Source organism: Ixodes scapularis, unplaced genomic scaffold, assembly GCF_016920785.2.
Source record: "Ixodes scapularis isolate PalLabHiFi unplaced genomic scaffold, ASM1692078v2 PGA_scaffold6__148_contigs__length_123643588, whole genome shotgun sequence".
NCBI classification, from domain to species: domain Eukaryota; kingdom Metazoa; phylum Arthropoda; class Arachnida; order Ixodida; family Ixodidae; genus Ixodes; species Ixodes scapularis.
In genome coordinates, this window is record NW_024609881.1 from 102,996,397 (window position 1) to 103,016,677 (window position 20,281).

Sequence of the window (20,281 nt, forward strand, 5' to 3'; positions counted from 1 at the left end):
TGAGCTTAGCGAGCGCTAACCGCTGCCGCACTCCGTGTCGACGGCGCGAGGGGGCGCCACTAAAGCATATTCTGGATAGGCTGAATGCAGCGGGCAGCCAGAGCGACCCTCATTGCATTTGCTGCGCGATTAAACACTAATTCGGCATGACACTTCATTGGCCACAAACGACAGCAAACACGGGGTAAAGATCAGTTCAGAATGGAAGCCATTTCGCGCTGCCATACCGCGAAACGGCCGAACCGCAAGACAAAGCTTCTCGCCAAAGGCTTTCGGAACGGTTAGAGCCGGTCGGATCCTCCCCTTTAATACGACCGCAGCGCCGCCGCGTACATCCGGGACCTTTCCGTGTCGGCGCCTGATCCCACTACTCCTTTCTAGCCTGCGCCGCCTTTTCCACTGCTTGGTGGCGGGTGTGTCCACGGGTCATTTCTTGTTTCCGTACTTTATAAACTGCATTCTTTTCTTTTCTGATCTAAAATACTGAAGAAAAACTACTCTTATAAATAATTGAAACGGTTCGCGCCACTTGTATTTTGTATTTCGACTAAAAATAAGCTTTTAGCGGCTCTGACCAGTAGTAAGTCCAGGACCAAACACGTCGCATTTTGCGCGCTTTCAGTACCGCGGGTCGCCCTCGTCGGTCGAGGAGGTTTCCGCGTCGTCCGGTTAAAATATGACGCAATTATATTTAGTTACTCTCTCCGTGCCCTCTGGCTTGCCTGAACCCCAAGAGACGTGGAAACTGCAAAAAACGTAGACGCTTAAATATGATTGCAGGGCCCCTTTAAGTATGCTAGTTGATGATGTCGCTAATTTGTCCGAGACCAAGGTATTTTATAAGAGCCAGGTCAAAGATTGTATTATGTATTATTAAAAATAAGTTGTTAAAAAAATTGGGACTGTTCACTAATTATTTTATAATTAGTGAGGAATATGTGACTGATGGTAAGAAGACTGTGTTCAAAAGGAAAAGAACTGTACTGTGTGGTTAGTGCGCTGAATGTTTTCTATACAACGCACTAATTTTTTTCTCTTTTCTTTTTTGCAAAAGGAACAACTTATTTTTTTTTAATCGCTGATCTCCAAACTGATGGAAAATTATGGAGATGGGAATTCACCAAGGTATAGTACAACATACGTTTCAACCAACATGAAACCAGATTTTGTTTAATATATCAATAGATCTAAAGATGCTCACATGAATTCTACTTATCGGAGGTGTCCCCAGCTTAGATTTTCTTAAAAAAACAACTCACAAGAATTTATAGACATGGACACTCTCGATCGCAATTGTCATTTTAAAGTAATTTCATAATCATCGATAACACTGTGATGACGCAGGCGAGCTGGTGTATACTTACCATTTTTTTCACCACCTGAGACTGGGTGGCGAATTTAGAAGAACCAAAAGGTGAAGGGAGAGGAACAGGAAGACAGAAGACGATTTGGTTCTTCTAAATTTTCCACCCAGTCACAGGTGGTTCAAGAAAATGGATAGTCATCAAGTTTAGTTCGTGGCTTAAAAATTACACATTTTGTTTTCGTAATATTTACCTGAAGTTTATTACAGTCAAGCCACGCGGATAACTCATTGAGCCCCGTGTTAGCAGTAATTTTAAGATCAAGCATAAATGGACTATTAAAAATACGCTGGTATCGTCAGCACACAAAGCTATTTCAGGAGTGTTTGGTATACGTACAATATCATTAATATAAATAATAAAAAACAGATGACCTAAAATAGACCCCTGTGTAACCTTATATAAAATTTGTTCTCGCTTGGACCGGTATCCATTAAAACACGTATATTGTGATCGACACGGTAAGTAACTAAGTACTAAATCTAAAGCAACACCTTGAATTCCATAACACGATAGTTTATAGAACAAGATATCAGGTTTAATGAAACCAAACGCCTTTCCAAAATCGCGGAATATTCCAGTGGTAAATAGTTTATTTTCAAAATTATTGATTGGTTTTTCTTGAAAACCGTATTGATGCATTACAAAAACATCTGTAGCTTTCAAAAACTTTCTGAATCCTTTTTTATCAAATATTCTAATACATTTGAAAACAAAGGAAGTACGGATATGGGCTTATAGTTAATAATGTTGCTAAAAGAACCTCTTTTGTGCAAAACAGCAACTCTTGTGATTTTCATGCCATCAGGAAAAGTGCCAGTGACTAATGCATTGTTACATAAATGCTGCAGAAGAGAACGCAAAAGGTGAGCAACAGCTATTATTGAATTGGCCTTGATGTCATCTGCTCCGGATGCTATGTTTATATTTATATATCTAAGGATTATGTATATTTCTTGTTCGTCAGTTAGGGTCAGGAAAATAGTCTATGGCTGCAGATGAAATACACATGCTCGTCTGAGCTTCATTTTGGAATATGTCACTGCGGTGACGAACCTGCACTTAAAAAGTAGGAAAAAAGTGAAAGCCGTTTAAAAATCCCTGTAACGCCGAATTGGAGCGCAGCTCTTGAGGAGGAGGAGTGAAGGGTACTGAGGGGAGGGTAGAACCCTCCTCCTTCTCCTCCTCCTCCCCTTATTCTTTAATATGCTCCGGGGGGGTCACGTGACCTTGGGGGGGAGGTGTCACGTGACTTCGGGGAGGGGGGTCACGTGACCTCGGGGAGGCGTGACCTGCGGGTCACGTGACCTTGGGTGTCACGTGGGGGTCACCTCAAGGTCACATGACCCCCAAGGTGACCCCCACGTGACACCCACGTGACCTCAGGGGGTCACGTGACCTCGGGGGTCACGTGACCTTGGGGAGGAGACCACGTGACCTCGGGGGTCACGTGACCTCAGAGGGGTCACGTGACCTTCAGGGGGTCACGTGGTAGTCACCTTGGGGTCACGTGACCTTGAGATGACCTTGGGAGGGGTCACGGGAGCTTGGGGAGGAGACCACGTGACCTCGGGGGTCACCTTGGGGTCACGTGACCTTGAGATGACCTTGGGAGGGGTCACGTGACCTTGGGGGTCACGTGACCTTGGGATGACCTTGGTTACGCCGACGCCGACGCCGCTCAAGCCGGGAACGGGCCCCTAAGAGCTGCGCTCTAATAATTTTGTCCGCCAAAGAGGCATCACTGTACTTAAATACCATCAAACACTATTTCACAGGGTGTCTTACTTTTTGAACTTGCAAAAGGGCTTCCAAGTGTATTCCAAAGTTTCCTATTTTCATTCGATATCTCTGCAAACTTGCTTTTATAGCATCTTTCACGGGCTTCCTTCGGGTCTTTGCCTAATTTGTTTCTCTGTTGTTTGTATTCAAGTAATATTTCCTGGTTTCTTGCGCGGATGAACTTGTATAATTTGTTACATTTGTTAATTATTTTATACAACTCGCGTGTAACCTAAGATTTCCTAGACTTCTTGTGATTTATTATTGGTCGGAGAGGAAATGCTTCAGTTTGAATGTGCTTCATCTTCTGCAAAAAAAAAACTTTCCTAACTCAAATCTGTTTCTTTTTTTTCATGATAAACGTCATCCCAACTCATATATTGTGTCACGTCACGAAAAGAAGCGATGGAAATTATACCAAACTTTCGTCGAAATACAGGACGATCACGATAGCATCAATTTCGCTTTTTAATTAGTGGCAAAACAGTATACTGGCAAAGGATCGCTTAAATCAAATGTAGGAATACCCGCGAGAACATCATTAGGATCATGTCTTGTAACTATGGCGCACCGTGCATTCACGAGGGCGCCCATCAAACTACTGTGGCATAGTTGCCGCGAGGCAGCTATGTAGTTGCCTCGCCTCAGACACGAGCAGATGGTCGTGTCGCCGCGGGGTCCATCGGGATCTTGAATTTGGCTCCCGACATGCCGCTTTCTCTCCTAGCCACTGGATGGCGCTGCAGGCGCCTTCCACTAAAATTGATATTAAGGAACATTTACAAAAATAATAAGGTGATTATAACATGGGAAGGAAATGCGACGGGGAAAATAGAGGTAAGACGGGGTTAAAACGGAGGTTCGGGCGAGTTGGTTGTCCATGACTGACAAGGAACAGCATACCCTCAAAACAAGCACTCTAAAGATTTCATGCACACAAAAGAAAAAGCCACTTACACACCGCTAACTGACAACTCTAGGTTATATTTACAATTTTCGTTTTCGTCTTTCTTTGTGGCCTAGGGTTTCTATGGAAAAAAATTGCCCTTTTCTTCTTCCTTCTTCTTCTTGTGTTTTTTGTAATAGGAAGCTAAATCATAAAATTATTGTACGGCTAAGTACTCTAGTTCTTTTTTGGATAACATTATGGAAGGAGGGCTGACACATCTTTCCTCTTCTCTGGCAATGTTCTCTGCTTCCATGATTTCTCTTGTTAGCTTGTCGTGGTTTCTGCCTAGCACTGTGCATTTCTCCAGCTGCGCTGAGCAGCCACAGTCTCGACAGTGAATTCCCAGGTGTCCGGAGTTTTTGTTGGTGATAGTGCAGTTGTGCTCACAAAGGCGATCGTTAACGCACCGTCCGGTCTGTCCTATGTACTGTCGTCCACAGGATAGAGGGAAGGAGTAGACCACCTTTTCGGTACACTGTACGAAGTTGTTTTTATGTTTCTTCGGGCACCTGACTGTGGTTCTTGTGGGTGTATTTACTCTCTTGCACAGGCTACGAAGTTTGTTAGGGGCTGAGAAGACGATGTCCAGGTTAACTCTATTAGCAATTTTCTTTAGACCGTGCGAAAAGTTGTGAATATATGGCACAATGATCGGTTTTTTGGCCCTGTCTTTTTCTTTTTGTTTAATATGGTCCCCTTGCTTGATGTCTTTGATGAGTCTTTCGGCCACTGATGCTAGTGAGGAGGTTGGATATCCTGCGCATTTTAATCGAGAGACTTGCCCGTTGAAGCTTGTTTGCATGGAATAGCAGCATGATTTTGTAGGTGCGTTGTTGAGACTTAACAGCGCAATGCTCCGCTTAACAAGTTTCGAGTGCGCCGAGTTGAAAGGTAGAAGCGGCTTTTTCCCCCTGGGCTCATAGGACCAGCAAACATGATAAGGTAAAATAAAAAGTCGCAGATCCAGGAACCTGAACGAGTGTTCAACTGGAAGCTCGTGCGTAATGTCCAAAGAGTTCATGCAACATTTAAAGCTGTCTAGAACTTCGGCAACCCTGGTTGTAAAGTCGTGATCATCGGTTTCTAGCACGATTAAATAATCGTCAACATACCGGAAGACTTTGATAACTTTGGAAGTATCCAAGGTAGTGCTGTAACGGTCTGTCTTGATGGGCAAAATGGAGGTCGCTAAGGACAGGGGCAATGCATGATCCTATGCAGACTCCCTGCTTTTGTAGGTATGTGTGTCCATCCCAAGTAGTAAACGTGGATTTGAGATAGAGGTTAATCAAGTTCTGAAATTCTCCTTGGGATATGCCTGATGCATTCTGGAATGCAATAGTGCCATAGGTGTCTATGCGCTCCTCAATGCACTGTAGAAGACGGTCTTGGGGCAGGGCATAGTAGAGGTCCTTAATATCGATGGAGAACACTTGTACATTTTTTTGGCCCTGATGTTCATGGAAGAAGGTGAAGACGTCGTAGGAACTTCTGATCAGGTACGGATCGTCAACGGTGAGCATATTCAGTCTTTCTTGTAAATATAAGGCCACAGACTTTTGCCACGTTCCCCTTTCAGAAATGATAACTCTAAGGGGGCAGTCTGCTTTGTTAGTTTTTTTGCGCTGAAGAATAATTCTAGGCTCAACATTTTACTGCGATCAATATAGGAGCAGAGCTGTTTTAAATCTTGCGATTGGCAAAATTGTTTTGCTTCCCTTTTCACTTTTTCCAGAGAAGTCTCGTTGCGGCTGCAGAAAACAGATTCGATTGCTGTTAACGCCTTTTCTCGAAATGTGTCCTCCTGCGTGAGGACAAAGCCTCCTTCCTTGTCAGCGGGCATAAGATATAGTGAGTGCTCTTTTAGGTATGTTTCTACCTTCTTGATGGGTAGAGGAGTAACTGATGGCTTTTTCCGAAGAAGTATGTCCACTCCTTCAGAGGTGCACCGGTCAATCTCGGTCTCTGGCGCTCGTCTTGACACTTGCCTGACGATGGAAAGTAGCTCTGCGTCTTCTTAGGCTCCACCGCGAACTTCGGGCCTAGACTGAGAACATGCTGCACAGAGTCCGGTAAATGGATGTCGCCTATTGTGCGCACTGGGTTACTCGAAGCCGTTTCTTTCTTTGGTGTCTTGGTGCGGAGGTGCCATAGAGTGAGTCTCCACAGATGTTCAGTCTTGTTTTCTGTTAGGGAGACGTAATCGCGCCATATTCTTCTTCCGAAGGGATGGTTCCTGCTCTCACGCAGTTGTAAGAACAGGCAGTTTCGGTAGTGCCGTGTCTGCCGATGCCATTCGGCTTGAAGGATTTTGCAGATCCTTTTGCCATGGCCTACGGATGGTACGAAACCTCGAAATAGTGCCTTGACCTCAGGAGACAACATTTGTACGCGTATACAGTACCCTAAGGTTCTCGCTTGACAGACGCAGATGGCAATTAAGGTTACCAGAATGTCCAGGTTCAAGGGGTGAAGCTTAAAAGGACCCGAAGAACTAGAGATGAAACCTGTTAAAACGGAGGTTCGGGCGAGTTGGTTGTTCATGACTGACAAGGAAACAGCGCACCCTCAAAACAAGCACTCTAAAGATTTTATGCACACAAAAGAAAGAGTCACTTACACAGCGTTGACTGACAACTCTAGGTTATATTTACAATTTACAAAAGAAAGAGCCGCAAAGAAAGACGAAAGTGAAAATTGTAAATATAACCTAGAGTTGTCAGTCAGCGCTGTGTGAGTGGCTCTTTCTTCTGTGCAGCATGTTCTCAGTCTAGGCCCGAAGTTCGCGGTGGAGCCTAAGAAGACGCAGAGCTACTTTCCATCGTCAGGCAAGTGTCAAGACGAGCGCCAGAGACCGAGATCGATCGGTGCACCTCTGAAGGAGTGGACATACTTCTTCGGAAAAAGCCATCAGTTACTCCTCTACCCATCAAGAAGGAAGAAACATACCTAAAAGAGCACTCACAATATCTTATGCCCGCTGACAAGGAAGGAGGCGTTGTCCTCATGCAGGAGGACACATATCGAGAAAAGGCATTAACAGCAATCGAATCTGTTTTCTGCAGCCGCAACGAGACTTCTCTGGAAAAAGTGAAAAGGGAAGCAAAACAATTTTGCCAGTCGCAAGATTTAAAACAGCTCTGCTCCTATATTGATCGCAGTAAAAAGTTGAGCCTAGAATTATTCTTCACCGCAAAAACTCACAAAACAGACTGCCCCCTTAGAGTTATCATTTCTGAAAGGGGAACGTGGCAAAAGTCTGTGGCCTTATATTTACAAGAAAGACTGAATATGCTCACCGTTGACGATCCGTACCTGATCAGACGTTCCTACGCCGTCTTCACCTTCTTCCATGAACATCAGGGCCGAAAAAATCTACAAGTGTTCTCCATCGATATTAAGGACCTCTACTATGCCCTGCCCCAAGACAGTCGTCTACAGTGCATTGAGGAGCGCATAGACACCTATGGCACTATTGCATTCCAGAATGCATCAGGCATATCCCAAGGAGAATTTTAGAACTTGATTAACCTCTATCTCAAATCCACGTTTACTACTTGGGATGGACACACATACCTACAAAAGCAAGGAGTCTGCATAGGATCATGCATTGCCCCTGTCCTTAGCGACATCTATCTTGCCCATCAAGACAAATAGTTACAGCACACCTTGGATACTTCCAAAGTTATGAAAGTCTTCCGGTATGTTGACGATTATTTAATCGTGCTAGAAACCGATGATCACTACTTTACAACCAGGGTTGCCGAAGTTCTAGACAGCTTTAAAGGCTGCACGAACCCTTTAGACATTACGCGCGAACTTCCAGTTGAACACTCGTTCAGGTTCCTGGATCTGCGACTTTTTATTTTACCTTATCATGTCTGCTGGTCCTATGAGCCCAGGGTGGAAAAGCCGCTTCTACCTTTCAACTCGGCGCACTCGAAACTTGTTAAGCGGAGCGTTGCGCGGTTAAGTCTCAACAACGCACTTACAAAATCATGCTGCCATTCCATGCAAACAAGCTTCAACGGGCAAGTCTCTCGATTAAAATGCGCAGGATATCCAACCTCCTTACTAGCATCAGTGGCCGAAAGGCTCATCAAAGACATCAAGCAAGGGGACCATATTAAACAAAAAGAGAAAGACAAGGCAAAAAAAACATCATTGTGCCATATATTTACAACTTTTCCCACGGTCTAAAGAAAATAGCTAATAGAGTTAACCTGGACATCGTCTTCTGAGCCCCTAACAAACTTCATAGCCCGTGCAAGAGAGTAAATACACCCACAAGAACCGCAGTCAAGTGCACGAATAAATATAAAAACAACTTCGTACAGTGTACCGAAAAGGTGGTCTACTCCTTCCCTCTATCCTGTGGACGACAATACATAGGACAGACCGGACGGTGCGTCAACGATCGCCTTCGTGAGCACAACTGCACTATCACCAACAAAAACTCCGGACACCTGGGAATTCACTGTCGAGACTGTGGCTGCTCAGCGCAGCTGGAGAAATGCACAGTGTTAGGCAGGAACTACGACAAGTTAACAAGAGAAATCATGGAAGCAGAGAACATTGCCAGACAAGAGGAGAGATCTGTCAGCCCTCCTTCCATAATGTTATCCAAAAAAGAACTAGAGTACTTAGCCATACAATAATTTTATGATTTAGCTTCCTATAACAAAAAACACAAGAAGAAGAAGGAAGAAGAAAAGGGCAATTTTTTTCCATAGAAACCCTAGGCCACAAATAAAGACGAAAACGAAAATTGTAAATATAACCTAGAGTTGTCAGTCAGCGCTGTGTAAGTGGCTCTTTCTTTTGTGTGCATGAAATCTTTAGAATGCTTGTTTTGAGGGTGCGCTGTTTCCTTGTCAGCAAGACGGGGCCTTAGGCAAGGGTGCCCGTTATCGCCTTTGCTGTTATGTTGTATCTGAGAGGATTGGAGGATAGACTAGAAAAGAGTGGGCTTGGATTCGACCTTTCGTACAGTAAGGTAAGCCGAAAAACGCAGTAATGCTTACTGGGATTGATGTGTGCGGATGATATCGTACTAATGGCTAACAACAGGACAGAGTTGCAGGAATTAATGAGCAGCTGTGGTAGGGAAACAAAGGAATTAGGTTTAGAATTCAGTAGTGAAAAATCAGCAGTCATGATTTTTAACGATGATAAAGTTGAGAGGCTAAAGATACAGAATATTAAAATTGAGAGAGCTAGTAAATGCAAGTATCTAGGAGTATGGATATGTAATGGTGCAGAATATCTCAGTGAGCATGAAAAGTATATAATAGCTAAGGGCAACAGAAATGCAGCTGTAATGAAAATAGAGAACTGTGGGATTACAACGGGTATGCTGTGGTGAGAGAGATTTGGAAAGGGGTCGTGGTGCCTGGCTTGACTTTTGGAAACGCAGTGCTGTGCATCAAATTCGAAGTGCATGCAAGACTAGAAATAAAACAGCGCGGAGTAGGTAGGCTGGCTTTGGGGGCACATTGCAAAACGCCAAACCAGGGAGTACAAGGAGACATGGAATGGGCGTCATTTGAGAGCAGGCAAGTGGTGAGCAAAGTTACATTTTAGGGTCGGTTGAGGCAAATGGGTGGGGAGCAATGGGAACGAAAGGTTTTCAGCTATTTATACATGAGGAGTTTATACACAAAGTGGGAGACAGCGCACTAGAAAATTAAGAGGAACGTTTTTAGGCTATAGTGGAGTTACGGAAGAGCAGGTCTCAGTTAAAAAGAAAGTTAAGGCCACAGAAAGAGATCGGTGGCTAGAGGGAATGCAGACAAAGACGGCTCTGGAAAGCTCTAGATTAAACAAAACAGTTATTGCGAAAGAAAGCATTTATGACAATTCTAGGGGAAGCTCATTGTTGTTTGAGGCGAGGACGGGTGTTCTGCGAACCAGAACATACAGAGCGAAGTACCAGGAAATGGATACAGTGTACACTGCTCGTGGAGAGGAGGACGAGACGGCTGAGCACTTGATACTCTACTGTAAAGGGCTTCACCCTATGGCTACCGAAGCCAACATAGATTTAATAAAGTCATTGGGTTTTAGAGACAGCGAAGGAAGAGTGGATTTCAAGGCAGTAGAGATTACCAAGCAAAGATTAAGTGAATGGTGGCAGAAAGCGAGGGAAAACTAGGTATTTTCTTATTAGCTGATGGCAAGGGGGTTTTACAGCTTCACTTTCTTTGCAGTGCTGAGCGAATGTAGCTTTCACATTTAAATATTCTAAGCTTAAATGGTAAAACAAAATGGCTAGGCGGCGTAAGCTCCAAAGGGCTCAGCCGGATTCATCCATCCATCCATCCATCCGGCGGGCGAGGAGAAACCTCCTCGCTCATCGATCGAGATATAATCGGTGGACCAGGGGGCGAAAGGCCTCTGAGAACTCCGGACGATACCGAGACGCAGGCAACTGGGTGGCGACCAGATCTAGGGTAATCGCTGGATACGAGGCCTTGGGGCCTTCTTTGTGTTTAGCTTTGGGCTTAATGTGCGTTTGTAAATATTTGTGTAATGTCGCGTGTATTTGTAGTTTAGACTGAGTGTTTTGTAGCGTTGTATGTTATTGTACCAATAAACGGGGAGCAGAATCCCGCTCCCGCGAAAGAACAAGGCTGGACTCGGGTTGTTGACAGACCACGTTGGAAATGGCGAATCGGCGGCGGTACGCAAATTCCTACATAACACAGAGATCTATTAGTATTTCACTTTCAGACATTACTCTTGTGGGTGAGTAAATTACTTTTGAGAAACCGAAGGACTGAACAACGTCAAAAAAACGCCAAAAATAATTATTTGATATTAACAAATCAATAATAAAATCGCCAATTAAAACAACTGGTAAATTGAAAGATGGCATGTAATAGGATTTCATTCACGCATTTAAGAAATTTATCGATATTTCCCAACGGGGGACGATAAACTGAAACAATCACTTACCCAAGGCATTTTGCAACAATAGATTCATAGTAGTCATTAACATCTGTTAACTCCGACAGGACTAAATACTCAAGGTTATCTTTAAAAAAACGTGAAGTACCCCCTCTCCTACGACCTTTTCTGTAAAACCCTTCAGACCTTTTGCAAAATTGACGACATCATCTTCATTTCAAGACTACGTTTCAATGAATGCCAGTAGATCAAATCTGTGATTTAACGAACCTAAAGCTGTTTCTAGATCGAGCCATTTATTGTGTAAGCTTCTTCTATTTACATGAAACAACGACATCCTACCACATTCACGCAAAAAAAGGACCCTGCACAAAAAGATGAACAGATGGGCTGTCATGACAATCAGTTCCGTTTTCTGCCATCGCCGAAAAAAAAAATGCTAACTGATTCAGCAAATCTTATTTAGATCAGCTTCACATTGGATACTGATTGCGCACTTTCCCGGTGCCTTACGCACAATCAGACCTTTCTTTTGCCAGGCAAACTGGTAGTGTTTTTCTTCAGCTTTAACCCTCATCATTCAAAGTAACCTCTTGTTTGGCGGTGTCACTTTTAAAAGGGATGCCGCTTCTTGTTTTGCGCGCATGTCCCCTTTTAAAAAGGAGATGCGCGCCTGGGGAAATAACATTCTTTCATTATTAGCGATATCTGAATGGAATTTCCACAGTTAATAGTTTTTTGTCTCCTTGTTATAAATCTCGAGTTAGTTTCGATATAGCTTATTTTCCGCTATGAATGCCATGCGCGTGCAAAAAAAATGTTCTTGCTCACACGTGGGGCTTGACAACACACTTAAAAGAGTCAAGTAAAATATAAACTGATTCGCACCTTTTACGGTCCAATGAGTGCAATGAAAAACAAAAATAATGTCTGTGAGACATTATTTGTTTTAAAAATAAAATTCTCAAAAACGCCATTTTCAAAAGAGTTAACCAAAATTTCTTACAATTCTCATAAATATAAAAAATACGCGTACTAACCAAACCTTTATAATTGCATTCTACATATTCTAAATCATATGTACGCCATAATTTGGCTGTTATAGGACAATATCCAGAACAAAAATTATTGTGCTCCAACTGTGAACATTCCCCTAAATTATATAATAATAATAATAATAATAATAATAATAATAATAATAATAATAATAATAACCTTTATTTGGACTTCTTGAGGCAAACGCGTTACTTACCGAGACAAACGCGTTACTGAGACAAACGCGTTACTTGCCGTATATGTGTACCAACACCCTTTCGGGGCAAAAACAAAATATTTTTTTCAATATGTTTTCGTTAAAAATTAAGCTACAAAAGACTGCGACATGAAGTAGACGGCAAGGCCTACTTCTTAACATAAACGTGGTGACAGCGGGCGTCACAATCTGAAAAGCAGCGCACACAGAATTGGCCCATATTTATGGCCACCTGTGTTTTGCCTGGAGTTTTTCTAATGTTTATTTCACCTCATTTCACGATTACGGCCGGTTCTTAATATTATTATTATACATAGAATATCAGAAGTCAAGGATAATACAAACCATAAAACATATAATCACCTTTCTCTTTTGTATTGTCATTTTCTGCCCGCGTCTCCACTTCTGCTGTCAGTGACGATAGTGATTGTCTAGTTCTCGCGAGCCTGAGAAACGCTAAATCCACAAGCGTAGAAAAACTAGCGCACTCGCTTCTCACACCTTATGTGGTATGAACCAACCTTAAACAAGCCATATTAGGTTGGCTACCTGTACCATCAAGCTACCAGTGCCATTAAGTTACACAGCACGAGTGCTCCTCTGGCTTCGCGCTCCTACTTAACAAGGCTACAGAATTAACCGGGATGTGAAACTAAAATATCAATCATAAGAACAAATGTGAGTAATAAAATTATCTACAGTCGAAGTTTGTTTTTTAATTATTATTAACCTGAAGACTCGAAATAAAACGTGTACATAATATAAAAGCAACTGTCGGTTTGTTTCGGGTTTCAGTATTGCAACTGAATAAACGTGTTTGTACTTACGTAATGACAGGAGGCCATAGTCGCATGGTCTCGTTCACGACTTGTCCGACGTACTTCAGTCTTTGAGTTACTGTCTCGTAATCTAACGACCCCTGCAAATACCGTTTTGCTTACAACCAACAATCCAATTCATCTCTTCCTACGTTATAAATACTGAATTCATCTTATTATCGACCTGCGAGATCGAAAGTGTGGCTGCAGTCGGCCTGCCACGATTGGCCAAATGCTGACTATGACGTCAGGAAAGGGTTTCTCATTGACGGAAATAAGAGGCATGTGAGAACTTAAATTCTGACGCTGTTGCAAGTGTTGCTTTGAGAGCGCAATGATTTCAAGCTTCCACCATGTTCATTACAAACACCATCGAACTTGTTCTTCGCAAGGTAATGACGTCACGATAGGGAACCATAGGAAAGCGCCGCCGAAACATCTCGCCACTAATCGTCGGTGACAGGCAAACATTGCAGTAGAAGCTGCGCCTCCAGCGCGCGTTCATCTCCTTCCACCGGGTTTCGCCTGCAAGTGCGCTGTAGTGCTGTCAAAAACAGAAAGCTCGCGCTGGAAACACAGCATCTACTGCATTCTTAATCTGTCACCAACTATGCCAAATTCACCCTTAAGCTGGGGCTAGAGGCTCCGCATTCAGAGCGAGCTTTCTGCCCTTGCTAACTCAAGTCCGAACGCGCAGGCACGCATAATCAAAGCACTGCGGAAGCCAGCGAGCATGGCTGAAGGCGGAGCAGGCTATTCTCAGCTTCAGGGTGAACGGAGTATACAGCCCCCCAAGAGCTGTGTCTTCGCGTAGTTGTCACTAAAAACATTTCCTAGAAGGCACAGTTTGAATGCATTAAGTATTTAAACTTTAGGTCATCGAACTACTCCAGAAATGAATATTCTGAAGGAATTTGTGCAATAAACATAAAATATCACACATAAATTATATAAAGTGTATATAAGGGTATTATAAGTTCTTATACAACCTTATTGTTCAACTGTGTTTATTGTACAACTTTATACAATTTTCTAATAGGGCTAAAATATGACTGCTAGAAATCTGCTTAATCTACTGCATGTTAACAAAGAATATTGACATTTAAACTACTGTAGAGTATGTTTTATAAGAAATTAAGACTTAACAAAACTAGGTCTTCGCGTCCACCACCCTTGTTAATTTCACAAAGTTCGCCTCATGCTTATAAGATGATAAAATTCAGCTTAAGAATTTATGCTTTGAAATATGTGTGCTCTTCGAGTGCACTTGCCAATAAGATCAGCTAACTACTAGCAATATTATTTCAATGCTATGGCATGACATGTTTCCAGAACATTTGTGAGTCCAACGTAAGTACTGCATAATTTTCTTTCGCTATAATATATCATAATGTTTTGTTGTTGTTCTTTTTTGCTAGTGGAGTTTGTTTAGTTTGTTTTTGTGCATTTGCGCCCATGTGTTGACCTTAATTGCTAAGAAGATAAGCAACGCAATTTTACCACTTTCCTTCCGTCTCTCCTTAGGCTGCTAGGTAGGGCACGCTTAAGTAAATAAAGCTCTCCCATACAGTTAAAATGCAATTTGTCAATCTCCTTCATTCTCAACATGCATAAAATACTGTACTTATACTTTTCTCAACCTACAGTGTTTATTCTACAGTAAGCAACCAAAGTCTAGCATGGATTCACCATTTCAACAATACATGTTGAAAAGTATTTTCAAAACTAAGTGATCGGGCACCCAGAATAAGCGTTCCAACATGGTGTACACTATGGTCATATCCCTTACATTACAGGAAGTTACTGTGGATACGGATACGGATAGGACATTCTTGGTCCTGTCCGACCTAAAAATCTGGGTCTGCGATTCCCCAAATCAAACTTGAATTCCTCACATCAAAATTCAAAAACTAAGAAGCGTTCAAGGTCATGGACTTGTGTAGTAATTGACAGCTTACAAAACGCCGAGCGTGATTTATGTTCACTCTTATTGCTCTTATTGTAATTGAATATTTTTATTGTAATTTACCCTCTCAGAAACTATAGCATAACCAAACATATGATAAAGATCCGGTTCAAATATTAAAAAAAAAAAAAAACTTACACAGCCCTCGACCGCTTCCTGTACTTCATGCCTACCTTTATCCTGCACATCCTGGTATTTTCCGAGAGCGAACGTGAGATAAGACAACGCCGTAGCAGTTGCTTCAAAACTGTAAGTGACAAACCACAAACTTGTGTAAACATCTGAAAGGTTTCTTCGTGATATGCGGAGCGCAAACTCGTCTGCTCAGTTGCGCAGGGGTTGCGGCGACGTCAGAACGCCGAGCTCTGTTTGCCTCCAATCGGAAGGAGATAGTGGGTAGACCTTAAGGTAGCTAGCATTGAAGCCTACCCACTATCCTTGCAAATAGAGCCAATGAGAGCTCGGCGTTTTGACGTCACTGCAACCCCTGCGCAGTTGAGCAGACGAACACGCGCTCTGCTTAGTCACCGACGGCGTAACGAACACGCTGTCTTGAGGCTCGTTCACACACGTCCAACCGAGTACGAACGACAGCCTCTTTGAGTATTCACTTCCTCTGACACACCTCCCCCCTTTAGGCTCTTTAGAGTATTCACCTCCTCCAGCACACCTCCCTATTTAGCCTTTCTAGAGTATTCACCCCCTCCAGCACACCTCCCTCTTTAGCCTCTTTAGAGTATTCACCTCCTCCAGCACAGCTCCCTCTTTAGCGTCTTTAGAGTATTCACTTCCTCTGACACACCTCCCTATTTAGCCTCTTTACAGTATTCACCTCCTCTAGCACACCTCTCTCTTTAGCCTTTCTAGAGTATTCACTTCCTCCGACACACCTCCCTCTTTAGCCTCTTTAGAGTATTCACCATCTCCAACAGACCTCCGTGTACACCTCGACCTTGCCGGAAACAATTCACTGTCATTCCGTACACACAGAGCACTTCGCATCTCCTCAAGGCGCTCGTGTCACGTTTCGACGTAGGAGTTGTCTTCAAGCGTAAATTCAAACTCAAGCAGATGTGCCGGCAGGTTAATACTCCTTGCCCTCCAAACCCCTGCCCCAAGAAACATAAAAAGCAGTTCGTTCCCTGTCGGTGAGAGAGGGAATCTATTCCATTCCATTTTCTTGGGGAGGAGAATATATCGTGCAAACGGGCCGGTGCCTAAATGACCGCGTCAGAAAGCACTTTTGAGAGGCCGTCTATTCCAGCGATGATTTGGTGCACCACACGCGGAGAAAGTACACCTAAATTTAAAAAAAAAAAAAAAAGAACACGCGCGCTCGGGCGTCATTTTTAGAGATTCGGGAGGGAACTAATCGAATCATTTGCTATAAAAAAAGAACTCCGGTGCCAATGTTTGTTCGCCCTCGCTAGCCGTCTCTGATAGAGAAATTGATTATCTGCGGCTGGAGTTGTCCGGGGTGACTAGACGACCTTGGCGAGCGGCCGTCACCAACGGGTCAGAGCAACCGTCCGCTTCTCCCACCCGTCCTTTCTTCTTCTGACCTCACTCCACTACCTCTGCACTTTCCCCCTTTCGCTAAAAATTGCGCAGGGGAACGGGCGTTCGCTCTCCAAGGAATAAACGATGTTGTTAGAAGAAAGAATGTACTTGTCTGTGTTTCGATCGTCTCTATGTTGTATTATTTATATTATCTAATGAGCGAAATGTGTTCAGCTTGGTTCCGTATGTGGCCGAGAAACTAAAGTGACACCTCTTCTAATGTCCTTAAAGGGGCCCTGCAATCATATTTAAGCGTCTACCTCTTTTGCGGTTTCCAGGTCTCTTGGGGTTCGGGCAAGCCAGCGGGCACGGAGAGACTAACTAAATATCAGTGCGTCATATTTTAACCGGACGACGCGGAAACTTCCTCCACCTACGAGGGCGACCCGCGTTGGCGAAAGCGCGCGATATGTGACGTCTTTGGTCCTGGGCTTGCTACTGGTCAGAACCGCTAAAATCTTTTTTTTTTTTTTAGTCGAGATACAAAATATAAGTGTCCCGAACCGTTTCAACTATGTATGAAAGTAGTTTTTGTTCACTATTTTAGATCAGAAAAGAATCGAATGCAGTTTATAAAGCACGGAAACAAGAAGTGACCCGTCGACATACCCATCACCAAGCGGTGGAAAAAACGGCGCATACTAAAAAGGGCTAGTGGGATGAGGGACCGACGAACGGCGTGCGTAGAAAGGTCCCGGATGTACGCGGCGGCGCTGCGGTCGTATACCGGCTCGAGAATCCGACCGGTTCCGAGCGTTCCGAAGGCTTTCGGCACGGGCTTGGCTGGCGATTTTGCCATTTGGCGGTTTGGCAGCGCGAAGTGGCTCCCGTCCTGAAATGATCTTTACCCCGTGTTTGCTGTCGTTTGTAGCCAATGAAGTGTTATGCCGAATTAGTCCTTAATCGTGCAGCAAATGTAATGCGAGCCGCCCTGACCGCCCGTTTCATACAGCCTATCCAACACGTGCATTAGTGGCGCCCTCTCGAGCCGTCGACACGGAGTGCGGCAGCCTTGAGCGCTCGATAAGCTCACTATCCCTCCTCTAGTCCACGGCCACTCAAGCCAGGACCTACGACGTCATGACGGAGGTTATTTTTTGCTTGTTTTGGTAATTCTAATTTGCCTATAACTTTTAAAATAACGCGACATTTGAGAAAAGTTTTTTAAGTTTCTATGTTCAGTGCCCTCAGGATAGGTGCAAATTAAAAATCAGTCAAAAAGTTGTTGCAGGGCCCCTTTAACTCTAGAATAAAACTGCTCGACTAAGTAGACCAATGTTGTTGCGTCCCCTGTTTAACCATGTGTATTAAATTTATTATTGGTGGCACTTTTATCAGATCCTCAATGGCAGGAATTATCCGCTAAATAATGTTAAAATCTGATCGTGTTCGGCCTGGATTTGCGAGTACATGAATTTGTGTCAGTCCAAACAAAGATGGCACTTCAGGTGTGCCAAAACCAGTTTCTGACGTGACACCAGATAACAAGTTTGGTGGCGCTGACAAATTTAGAAAACGCTGTTTTGACCACCAACATGACTCAACCCTGACACAGTAATTATATCAAACGAATAAGCAAATCAAACTCACCCTGCGACAAAGAGCATTGTGGTGTTCATGACCACTTCTTCCGACGTTAATGTCCTCGTCTTAGAAACATCTGTCAGACCAAAAAAGAAAATATTAATGCAGCTCTTGCCTGGCGGTTTTTGTTTATTGAGCTTTATTCTTCGCGCATAAGGATTATTTAACAAAGTTAAAACACCACAGAGTATTCATGAGTGCTCAGAAACAAGCCCTACAATTTAAGATCCCCAATATGAACCTAGTAGCGGGGTACTTACGAAACAGTATTAACATAGCCGTGGGCTTTGTATAGGAAAACACCTTTACCAAGCATTACGTCATAATAAGCTATCAGAGTAACCAAAAGCTTAAGGAACGCCGGGTGTGACTTGCTACGCTCCCGTGTCTTGTTTCGTGGTCGATCCTTGATAGTCGTAATAGGATAGTGCCCCAAAATCATTGGCTGCGAAGCAAATAATAAAATTCTCCGGCCTATCTACGTCCCGCTAATCTTAAGCAGTGAGCGACCATAGGACTTTCAAACAAACCATTGTGCATCAACCGTAGAAAAAATGAGTATAAACTTCGAACTGCGTGTCACCTTATTCTAGGTTGCATATTTCGTTCACAGGGTCGGAAGCAAAAACCCCGAACCGTCTGTCGTTGTTATTTTGCACCACAAAATTAAGCTATCCTCTCAGAGGCCTCTGTTTGCCTATAAAGCGACTGATTGGCGATCTCAATTATTCCGGGGCACCAATCACTGGTCTTTCTTTAATCAATTTTCACCACGAAGAAAGGCGATGGGTGTTGCGCTCCAACAACTAAGCTGCTGCAGTGAAGGGTGGGCACCATTTTGCCAATGCAACACCGGCCGTATTCCAAAATTTACTCGATCTTACTCCAGGGTAAGAGTTTTGTACCTTGGCGTTCCAAAACCTACCCGCGTCAAGCGTTCTTCAATCTGTGTTGTCATGTGACACGACCCGCCGGAGTAACTCGGGTTCATTTGGGTAACATTTGGAACACAGCCACAATGACCATTAGAGCGTGGTACCGATAAAACTTCTTATTGGATAAACAAATTACTGAAAGACTAACATACGGTCTTTCAGCGTTTCATGAAGACGCGTGCTTCCGGTAGCTTCTGACAATGCACGCATCACCAACACCTCAAACTCTGACCGATGTTGCATAGCTAAGGGGTTCGAACAGAATGTGTACTCAAGGTAACCTAAAATATGTTTCAGGAGAAACTCAATCTCTTGCGAAAATTGTCGTGTGGCCGCATTAACATCGATCGAAAAGCTGTAGGGGTTTAATAAAACTAATAAGCATTCGTCTCGCGTACCTTTCGTGGTGCCTTTCGTAGTTTCATTATTTGAGGATGCCTGCGCTGCAGCTGGCTCCTCGTACTCCGCATCGATTAGATTCTGAAGAATGTCGTTCCTTCGCAGCTACAAAAAAATAATTTAAAATGTAAATGGATTGTAGAACTCACCCTTGACTATTTTCAATAAGCGTTCTTTTTCATGGTACCAATTGGTTCATATTTATTACAACTAGGGTTATGTGTTTTCGTATAAGTCTGAAAAATTCCGAATAAGACTCGCTGGTATTGGGATTTATCCGAAAAGCTCCAAATTTCAGGGTCACTGAGACAGAATAAAAAGCAAAAAAGACGGTATTTTCAAATAAATTTCAGAAGAGCACAAGGTTAATTCTCCTGAGGAGAGGCCACTTCAGGTTCCTTTGAAATCTCGGACTACTGACAAAAGGGGGTTCATCTTTCCGCTCGTCAAGGTCCGCTCAGGACAAAAGGACATGGTACCTCTGGGTCACAACAAAAAACATTGTTAAGGTTTCCAGTTTGGACCATATTATTTGTGTTTCCAAGACGAGGGGTGGTGTTTTCATAACGGTGAAAACTACGAACCCGTATGCATTACAATGGAGGGAGATGGCAGGTGAAGCTCCCATGCTTCCCGGTGGCCACGAGTTTGGTTATTTCTAAGTATCGGCTGTTACTGAGGCAAAACTTGCCTCAGTAACGTTGCCTATGACATGGGTGCCAATGCTAAATGTAGCTTCAAAAATATTCACTACGGGTGAGTT

The 20,281-nt window shown here is 43.4% G+C and overlaps 1 pseudogene; it reads right to left on the reverse strand.

Moving 5' to 3' along the window:
* The window catches only part of LOC115309327, a 39,205-nt pseudogene that overhangs the window by 10,071 nt on the left and 8,853 nt on the right, over positions 1-20,281 (reverse strand).